The sequence below is a fragment of the Ambystoma mexicanum genome, chromosome 7q (genome assembly GCF_040938575.1).
Source record: "Ambystoma mexicanum isolate Mex_15411 chromosome 7q, UKY_AmexF1_1, whole genome shotgun sequence".
NCBI classification, from domain to species: domain Eukaryota; kingdom Metazoa; phylum Chordata; class Amphibia; order Caudata; family Ambystomatidae; genus Ambystoma; species Ambystoma mexicanum.
In genome coordinates this window covers 500,182,910-500,193,710 of record NC_090941.1, presented here as the reverse complement: position 1 = coordinate 500,193,710, position 10,801 = coordinate 500,182,910, and the positions used below count along the sequence as shown (strand labels likewise).

Here is a 10,801-nt window from a genome sequence, read left to right as displayed (position 1 = left end):
AACCAAACTTGCTTGGCTTCCAGGTAAGTTTTTTGATAAGAGATTCCCCTTGTGTCCATGCATTAATGTACTAATGCTAGTGTCTTTTTCCCCATAGGGACCGGGGTACGGAATGCCGGGGAACAGGCACCGACCCGAGATGAGAGGTGAAATCCTTGTAGAAATCAGGTAAGTCTTTAATGAGCGTTTTTTGGTAATGTCTTTTCATTCGCTCATTAACGCTGATGTATCTTTTTCCCCTTAGGGGCCGGGGTCCGGAAATGCCAGGATGCGGCGCGTACCCGAAATGAAGAGGGAATGAATCAACAGGTAAGTCTTAACATGGAGATTTAGCTTTCCTTATTCCCTTCTCTCTCTCACCTTTTGTTCTGGTCTTATTCTCCCTAGGCGCTGGGGCGTGACTGCGAATCCGGATGATCGCTGCTGAACATGGAAGCGCCCTGTAAAGGTGAGTGGAATGCGGCGCTGCAGCGATCGACGCGATGAGCTTTTAAATAAAAGTCTTCCTTTTCAGGATTGTCGTCGAGATGTCTCCTAGATGCGGATTTAGCAGGTAAGGACTTTTCCTTCTTCTGTTCTCTTCTTCTCTTCCTTTGCAGGTGATCCAGGATGCTGGCAGGCGTGGCAGAAGTCAGGATGCAGGAGCAGACACGGTGAGCGTCCAGCTGCTAGATGCAGAACAACGCGAAGCACATGTGGCTGTTCGGGTGGGGTTTAAATCCCCTTGGAAGAAGTTCCAGGTATGTATCCTTCCTCCAATCAGGTATGTTTCCTTCCCCGACCACGCCCGAATGGTAAATTAGTCCCACAGGTAAAGTAGTTCCTTTTAGGCCTCAAGGAGGCCGGGATCCTGCAGCATGGTCTGCATCAGGTAAGTGCACCCAAGCACTTCCATAATGAGCCTGGCGCCTATGGCGCCAGGACTGATGTCTTTTATGATCCTGGCGCCATAGGCGCCAGGACACTGTCCAAAGGGCCCCTATATGGGGTTGCTGGGTCCTTCCTTGGGGACTGGATGTCCGCTTTCGGGGACGCAGGGCTTGAACCGGCTCCCCGGGAGCGGGCATCATGACACTAGTAGGCAATGCAGGCTATTATTAGAGGATTTTGGGGAAGCATCTGGCCTACGCATTAATATGCATAAGTCCGAATTGATGGACATGACGTTGGCAAGGGAGGAGAGGGAGGAGTTAAGAGGGTCAACGCCCTTCGCCTGGCGTCCGGGGGGAATCATGTACCTCCAGGTAAGAATCACTCCGGCCCTTAAAGGGTGGTACGGGGCGAACTACCCCCCTCTTTTGCAAAGAATCAAAAAGGATCTCCTTAAGTGGCAGAACCTCCGGATTTCCTGGCTGGGGAGGCTGGAGGCAATAAAAAAGGTCACCCTCCCAAGGTTGCTCTACCTCTTCCAGGCTATTCCCCAGACAGTCCCGACCAGCTTTTTTAAGGAACATCAGGCGATGACAAACGAGTTTATTTGGGAGGGGAAAAGGGCAAGGGTTAGCAGGCAGCTGCTTATGGCTCCGAGGAGGGGTGGCGGACTAGCACTTCCCAACTTCCGTCAATATTACGAGGCGGCCCAGCTAAGGGTGATTAGGGAGTGGCTTCGGGAAGGGGAGGGAAAACACTGGGTTACGATGGACAGAGCGGTCACGCAGCATGCGTTGGGGAAGGTCCTGTGGCTACCCAGACACCATCGGCCATGCCATATGTATCTGAGCTCCATCACCAAGTTGGTTGCGGACAATTGGGACAGACTGTTCCAACGCAAGGGAATCACAACCTATCCATCCCCATTCACCCCTATCTTTAATAATAAAGAATTTACTCCCGGGCTGGAGGGAGAGGCGTTCAGGAACTGGCGGGAGGGAGGCTGCCGTTGGATGTGAGACATGTTCATAGGAGGGGAGATCAGCACCTTCGTGGAGTGTAAAAGGGACTTTGCATTGGGGGAGGGCGAAAGGCTGAGATACTCTCAATTGCGGCATTGGCTTCTTCACCCCAAGAACAGGGAAGCAGCCACTAGACCGCTGATCCCTTTTGAGAAATTCTTGATGACCAACGATGGATCGAAGGGCCTCATTTTGCAGCTGTATAAGATGCTGGAAGACGCTACCCTGAGGCCGCAATGGGCATATATGGGAAGGTAGGAAAGAATATTGGGGAGGGAAATAGAGAAGACGGAGTGGGAAAAGCTATGGAGGAAAATCCCCAAGCTGGCAAGAACCTCGCAAACCCGGGAAGCTTTGTATAAGATACTGTACGGGTGGGACTATACTCCAGCTCGTCTGCGTAGGAAAAGCTATGGAGGAAAATCCCCAAGCTGGCAAGAGCCTCGCAAACCCGGGAAGCTTGGTATAAGATACTGTACGGGTGGGACTATACTCCAGCTCGTCTGCGTAGGATTTACCCAGGGTCATCGGGAACCTGCTGGAGGGGACGTGGTCAGGAGGGCACTGCGGAAACATATCTGGTGGAGATGCCCGAAAATAGCCCCGTTCTGGGAAGACATCAAACAGGCGATGGAACAAGCATTTGGGTCAGAGGGAAGCAGATCCCCGGAATGGTCCCTATTGGGTCTAGGGCCAGCGGTAGCGCCAGGCAGCCCAAGGGGTAGGGAAAGAGCGAGGGTGATGCTCACTTTGGCAGCAATGACAATCATCGCTCAAAGATGGAAAGGGGCAGCTGTACCGATGTTCCAAGACTGGTTGCGCAAAGTTTGGGAGATAGTAGCGATGGAATGGGCGTCCTATGCTATGAACAATGCAATACAGAACTTTGCAAGTGAGTGGGGGGAGGTCCTCACCTTCCTCAGGGATGACTTCAGGATTGGCTGGCGCCCGCAGCGTCTGAGACTCATGGATCTGGAATGATCCTGTATGAACACTTTGGGGGGACGATAAGCCACGCAAACCTTGTTGCAGCACCGTGGGGGACAGGGGAGGGCAGGGAGGGGGATGTTTTGGGGTTTGTTACATTTGTTCAAAAACCTAATAAAGAGAATTGAAAAAAAAAATATGAGTTGGTGGGCCCTCAGGATCTCATGGCTGGGTCGCTTAGCCGCAGTGAAAATGGTCACTCTCCCACGGTTGTTGTACCTATTCCAAACGATACCCCAAGAGGTGCCAGCACACCTATTCAGGGAGTTAAAAACCCTGAATAACGAATTCATATGGGAAGGGAAAAGAATGAGGGTTAGTAGGCACCTACTGGAGGCACCCAAACCGGAGGGGGGACTGGCGGTACCGAACTTCCAACAATACTAAGAAGCCACGCAATTGAGAGTGATTAGAGAATGGCTCCAAGAAGGGGAAATGGGACAAAATAAGCAGTGGGTTAAAATAGACAGGGCAGTCACGCATTACAATCTGGCGGAAGTCCTGTGGTTGCCGAAACATAGCAGACCAACGCATCTATATAAGAGCTCTGTAACCAAACTGGTAGCGGACAATTGGGACAAGTTAGTGAGAACCAAGGGGATAACGATGTTTCCGTCCCCCTTCACGCCCATCTTTAATAATGGGGATTTCACACCAGGTATGGAGAAGGGGACATTTACACAGTGGCAGAACGGGGTATGTAGGAGGCTGGGAGACATGTTTAGAGGTGGGGACATATTATCCTTTTTGGACTGTAAAAGGAAACTCGGGGTGAAGGAGCGGGAAAGACTCTGGTATGCGCAAATAAGACATTGGGTACTGAACCCTGGGAACAAGGGAGCGGCAATTAGAGACACAACACGATTTGAAAAATTCCTCCTATCAAACGATGGATCCAAGGGCTCAAACTTAACACAAGATATTGGATGACGCAAATGACAGGCGGCAGTGGCCCTACATGAGGAGCTGGGAGGAGATACTAGGGAGAGAGATGGGTAGGGAGGAGTGGGAAAGGTTGTGGAGAAAGATTCCCAAACTAGATACAGCATCCCAGCTGCAAGAAGCATGGTATAAGATCCTATTAGGCTGGCATTACACACCAGCCCGATTGCACAAGATATCCCTGGGAGCCTCGGGGGACTGTTGGAGGGGCTGTGGGATGTCAGGCACGGCAGAACACATATGGTGGGGGTGCCCGAAAATTGGGCCTTTCTGGCAAGAAATTCAGAGGGCACAAGAGCAGGCCTTCGGCTCTGGGGAGGCACGCCTGCCGGAGCAAATTCTGTTGGGGTTGAGGGGAGGCCCACCAGGAGGGGAACCTAGAGCTCGAGAGAAAGCGAGTGTCTTCTTAACACTGGCAGCCATTTTGTTGATTGCGCAGAGATGGAAAAGCACAGAGATACCTAGGATGCAGGATTGGCTGCGTAAGATATGGGAGATCATCGCACTTGAATGGGCGACATACGCCAAGAACGACAATATTCACAACTTTGCAAATGACTCGGGGAAATCCTGGCTTTTCTTAAGGATGATTTTCGGGTAATCTGGTGCCCGCAACGTTTAAAACTTTTGGATCTGCAATGAACTTTGGTGACTGGTACATGTAAGTAATGGACCGGAAGCTGAGCAGATGTGCCTCACGGGGAGGGGTCTTGGGGGGGGGAGAGTTCTAGTTTTTTTTTTTCTCTTGTTGTAAATTCAATAAAGAGTTTAAACAAGAAAAAATAAATATGCACCACTTTCACTCCTGCTTTTTTTTCCAACCACAGCATTCGTTTGGACCTCTTTTTTCCATACTAGCTCTTTTCTCTCTACTATCCCATTCTTTCCTTTCCTCTCCTTCTCCTCTTATGAATTTTATACTATGTCGTCACTTGTGTTTGCTTAATCTCCTTAACCCTCCCGCTTTTTTCTCTATCCATTTCTGCCAAAGGTTACTTTTCAAAAGATCCCACTCACTTTCTCATTCTGCTGCTATTCACACACTCCGTGCCGTCCTTCACTCTCCATTTTCCCTCCTTCTTTTATCCCATGTGCCATTTTCCTTTCCGCTCCTGCACTCCCCATTCTTCATTCTCTTGCCTCCCTTCTGCTGCCCACTCACTCACTTCTCCCCCATTCTTTAGAAAGCCTTTATTCCCCATTCTCCTTGCACTGTTGAACCCAACTCACTCTCCATTTCTCCTCCCATTTCCCCTTTTTAGCCTGTTTCCCATCACTTGTATTCTCCATTGACTATTGCCCCATTCTCCTGCCATCCATTAATGTTGGCGGCCTGCCCCGGATCACCGGGCAGGCCCCTGTGTGTGTTGGGAGCACCTGACACAGGCCAGATGTGCTGCGATCACGCAGCGGATGAAGGAGCGGGGACCACCCCGCTCGCTCCGGATCACAGGAGCAGCCCACGTGGCTGGGGTCACCCAGCACACTGCGGCCCCGGGGGCTCCCAGGCCGGAGTTGGACCTACAGCCATGTTCACATGGCAGTAGTACCCTTCAGGGATGGTATTGCCCAGCAGGGGCACCATCCTCGTGCTGGGCCCCGTCCTTGGGCCCAAAGCATGCGGTGCTGCACCAGCATGGTGCCGTGCAATAACCACACCAGTGCCTTTGTTGGTTCGACTGACAAGCCGGAAACTGCTCGTCTCTTTTATTAAGTTGGTCACATGGCTACTGCCACGTGACCCATTACAACATCCTGGGAGCTACCAAGCTCCCAGGAGGGGTGCCATTCAACACTCCTCCTTTTTCATAACAACAAAACAAAACCCCAAAAGCCCCAACACAACCACACACTAATGCTACTGTCACCACTCTGCTAGTTTTCCACACCCTTTATTAACCTGGGTGAGTCGTTCTACTATCACAAAACACAGATGGAAGCTACTGGCACCACATGACGCATGTCGCATGTTCAGATGTGCACCGCATTACATTTCCCCCCCACTGGGCCATTTTAAGCCGGTCCGTGTCTGCAGGCTCAGAGTCTTCATGGGGATATCAGCGACAATGTCCTTCTTCAGCAATCGTGGAGTTGCAGGAGGCCAGATTGTGTCCTCATCACTGTTCCCCTCGGACGGCCACATCAAAGTCACAAAGAAAACCGGCAAAGCCGCACCTGGGGAGGCCCAGGGGCCACCTCGGCCAAGTCCATAGTCTGGGGGCGGCTGTGAGGGACTACTGGCACCTTGGCAGCAGGCCCCTTATTCCACCTCCTCTCCCTCGTGGGGCAGGTGTTCTTTTTCCACTAGGGGCTGGGTCCCTGGAGTATTACTACAGGCAGGATGATCATTATGCCTCCTTCATTGTTGCTTGGGGTGTGTCCCCCACCTCGTCCACATATATATATATTTGTTCTGCGGGCACAGTTGGAGTTGGGCCCGCAACCGATGGGGGGCGCCTCCGCTGTGCGACAGTCAGCGGCCCAGGTCTCTGGAGGGGCGAGGAGCCGTATCTTGTGTATTTACACGCTCCGCTTCAGTTCATTTCCTCGTACTCCTTCCCACCGTGGGGCGGAGGGACGCTGCCACACAGTTCCTTTTTTTTTCGTTTTCACTGCAGCGAGCATCGCCACCCTCCAGCTCCCCAGCTTGCGGGTGGAAGGTGGGCAGCTCACCTCTTTGTTGGGGCCGCCGCCACTTTGTTTCCTCTTGGGGGGCACCTCCCCATCACGGGCTGCGACCAGCGTTCTTATTGCAGCTGGGGCCGCCAGGCTTTGGAGGGGCAGGGAGCTCACCACCTTGTTGCCGCAGCGGGGGCCGCGTGGCATCATTCTGTGGCAGGATGGTGGGCCACGGCCACTCCCCTGAGAATTGCTGTCGCCTGGCACTGGGTGGTGGTACCTTGTGCGGACCTGCCCTTGTCAATCCTGTGCCCATGCGATTGCTTGGAACACCCCACCCCCAGCTCACCTGATGGATGCTGGTGGGCTGGGAATGACGGCCATTGTGGCTGCCTTGCTTTTCCGGGCCACCGCAGGCCCCACCAACCCCTCCTGTTTCGTTTTCCAACACCGCTGCAGGCCGCATGGCTTGGGACACGCCCCCTACTTTGTTCCCCTTCACCCCTTTTTTTTTCCGAATGCTCCGACCCAGAGCGATTGTTCTGGGGCTGGGGGTAACTCACCACCCCACGGCAGATGTGCATTTCTTCCTGGGGGGGCCTCTAACCCCTTGCGGGGACGACCCGCTTTCTCTCTGGGGCGGTGGAGGCCGCCTCCTCCTAATTTTGGTGGGGGAGGGGCAGCAGCATTCCCGGTGGGGCCGCGCACCTCCCCATTGGACTTCTCAAAGCCGCAACAGAGCTTCGGTTGCACTGGTTTTCAATGCTCCGAACTGGAGCGATTTTCCTCCGGGAGAAAAATAATAAAGGGCAGCACCTCAAGCGGCTGATGCTGCTTTCCTGTTTCCATGTGGCGGATGCCGCTCAGTGCTGTCTTGGGGCTCCTTCCCCTTTGCGGGCAACCTCCCGCATTTCCTTTGTTGCGGCTGAGGCCGCGTCCTCCTCCTCTCAGCAGAGAGGCGCAGTTCTCTGTCGCTTCCATTCACGTGCGGCCAACACCGCACACCATCCCGGAGGCACAGGCATCCGGGGCCCTGGGCCACCCCCAGCACCTCCAGCGGCCGCGCCGCCATGGGCTCCAGCCCTCGTCGCCATTGTTGGGGGCCTGACCCAGATCACCGGGCAGGCCCGTGTGTGTCGGGAGCACCCGACACAGGCCAGATGTGCTGCGATCACGCGGCGGATGAAGGAGCGGGGGATCAGCCTGCTTGCTCCAGGTCACTGGAGCAGCCCACGTGGCTGTGGTCACCCAGCACACTGCGGCCCCTGCTCTGAGGGCACCCAGGCCCGGGTCGGACCTGCAGCCATGTTTACATGGCAGCAGTACCCTTCAGGGATGGCGTTGCCCAGCAGGGACACCATCTTTCGTGCTGGGCCAGCATGGTGCCGTGCAATAACCACACCGTAGCCTTTGTTGGTTCGACTGACTTTCATTAAGTTGGTCACGTGGCTACTGCCACGTGACCCATTACAACATCCTGAGAGCTACCAAGCCCACAGGAGGGGTGCCATGCAACAATTAGGTACAGCTGGTATTTTTCGAGATTTAAAGGTGCACTCCTTTAAGTGGTAATATTAAATGACATTTCAGGAGTGTGAAGTAAGAACACAGCGGCCATGCATAAATTGGATCTGCATGCATGTTTTGGAACTATCCAATTATGTCACCTCCTGTAATGAACAGACAATATTACCAACAACAGAAAAATCTGATGAGGGGGCAGCTGTTTCCAGCTCTAGTCTCACCCCTAAACACATACAACTGTAAAATAAAAAATAAACACTTTTAAAAACACGAGCATTAGTAAAGTTCGTCACTGTACAACTCCGCTACACCCCACCCCTCCCCTTTAAGCTCCGGCCTCCATGACATGCTCGTCTGAGGGCTTCTTTCAAACTTGCCCACACTGCCCTTTGTCTTAAATCTGCCACTGAACACAATAATATATATTAAACACAATATTCACAAAATATCTGATAGAAATACATTTTTCATTTGATCTTTTCTAAACCTTCATCTGTTTAGTAATGCCAGACATTGTTGTACTGTGCAATAATAACTCGCATCTAAACGTTTAGTCTACTCTGGACCTACCCCCTAAGTGCGCTGAATCCAGTGGCTAAGACGTGACGTGCGTCACGCGGGTTAAGCACCGTTGCTTAGGTCCGTTCCTCTAATGGGCACTAGTCACTCCCTCTCGCCCAGGTGCTGGCTGGCTGGGATTGGAGTGTACTGTGGTCATTCAGTACTGGATCTCATCTTCCCCTGTGTAAGAGAATACCCGCAGTGCTGGAAGATCCCTAGAAGGATACCAGCTGTGACAAAACTCGGCCGTGATTCAGCGAGTCACTCACCGCACAGTCCGGGCTGCGGGTGAGTAGCGAATCGGGCTTGCCGCAGTTGTGTAATATTTGGTATCGCTTGGAGTTCCATGTCTGTTCCTTCCCTGTTTGAAACTCCTCCCCTTAATGGGGCGTCTAACTGTGTGTGCCTCCAGCACCCTCTTCGTGGAAAGCAATATCTATTTACTGTGGAGAAAAAGGAGCTGCAACAGCACCAGTTGAGGGGGAGATGTTAGCGGTGAAAGGAGATTCAATTGCGCAGATCCTTTCCCTCAATAAAATGAAGTGATCCTTATTGTCCTACTTTTGCATTTTATGCCCGACGCCTTGCCCAAAATGTACTTTGTTTTCATGGAGAATGGATAGGAAAAGTTATTTTAAAAGTTTGTTTTAAGGTGGCACTTAACTCAGTGCGTTGGCCATGTGAAATTCTATTTCTTTTTTTGAAAACTGCAGTTCTGTTCCGTTAAAAGTGCAGACAATGCATTTTATAAATATCGATCTGCTTGTTTTGTCAGATGACAAAAAGCTGAAAGGGGGTGCTAAGTATTTTTTTTTTAAATATGAGGTTTTGTGCATTCCTGTCACGTTTAGGCATTTAGGAGAAACAACCCTTTTCAGATCTACTCATATTGTTGGTGGCTTTGATTCAAAAAGATGTTTTTGTTTTGAAGGGGCAGCTGTCAAATGTATTCTTTGGGTTGGTTGTGTCTTCTTTTCTATTTTGCACGTCGTTACTATAGTAACCACCGTGTGAGGTAGAAACCCCAGTCCGAAGCAAGGATATACATAATCCAATGCAGGAACAGGTCCTAGTAGTCACGAATCGCTAGCGGTGTTTACCACGTGATGGAAAAGACACGCAGCCACGAGGACATTTGATGAAGGGAAAAGTGCAGTAGGAATGGACGCAAATATACGTTTGTGATGGCTCAGCATGTTAAAACGGATGTCTTTTTTTTTTTAAAATTTTTTTTTTTTTAATGATTTAGTTTATTTGTAAACTTTTTCATCGATTCTATGAGCGATCAGAGTTAGTGATTTAAATGATTCTCATGGTGTTTTTTTGTTCAGTTCCAATATAGAGCTTAGGAAGAGAGTGATTGTATATGTATATTTATTGTTATGTCCACTGAGGAAAGCGGCACATCTTTCTTGCATGTTCATTTGTTGTGCTGCAAGTTGGAAGAACGTTCCGAATTGTTTACGCTGGTAAGAAAGTGCTTGGCATTCCATGACCAGATGAAAGATGGTTTCTGGGATTGCTTGATCCTTGCAGAAACGGCAGTAATTGTTTGTGACGTCAATCTGCCTCGTTATTGCTAGATATGAATTTGTAGGCAGAATGTTCAGACGTAATCTTATAAATGTTGTTCTGATACTCTGATCTGGGAAGGTTTGAAGGTACGATGGTATCTCATGAATTTTCCTATTGCCTTTAATGCATTGAAGATTCTGTTTGTATATGTTCTTTTTTTGAATGGTCTGTATCCAGTCGTTCTGGAGAAGCTTTATTTTTGCATTTTGTTGGAGAAGAGTTAGTAGTTCTTCTGTAATGTCTCTGTTTTCCATTTCGCTCCTCATTGACTGTTTCCATTTTTGTAATACCGTGATGTTGAAGGTATTATCTTGAGCTCGTAGAATTTGAATAGCTGGGGTTTTTTGATCGGTGAGTATTTTTTCGGAAGATGTCTAGTCTTTTCCATTCTACAAAGGATTCAATTGACTGGGTTGCCATTTCATACCGGATTCTTGGCATTGGATATGACTGTGGTAAGTGAAGAATTTTGCGCCAAAAAATTGATTCAAATTTCATCCAGTTAATTGTACGGGCATTCAGCATCGCTTCTGTTCCATATGTTAGTATCAGAATGTACTTTTGTCTGTAGTAGGAAAGGATGGGTTTAAAGGAAAACTTGCCATATTTCCTGTAAAGTATGCATTCTTGTTTGGGCAGTTTGTTCAATTTTGTCGATCCATTGCTTCTCTGATTTTGATTGATTTATTAGGACACCCAGA

General features: G+C 50.2%; 1 protein-coding gene across 3 annotated transcripts in view; it reads left to right on the top strand.

Annotated features, from left to right (window-relative positions):
* Positions 1–8,623: 8,623 nt before the first annotated feature.
* The window catches only part of FNDC3A (fibronectin type III domain containing 3A), a 3,436,199-nt gene continuing 3,434,021 nt past the window's right edge, over positions 8,624–10,801 (top strand). For 2 of the 3 annotated variants that reach the window (XM_069639023.1, XM_069639022.1), the window contains exon 1: positions 8,624–8,813. The gene's annotated coding sequence lies outside the window, so the exon portion shown is untranslated. The remainder of the gene's footprint in view (positions 8,814–10,801) is intronic. The other variant, XM_069639027.1, reaches the window with a different exon arrangement.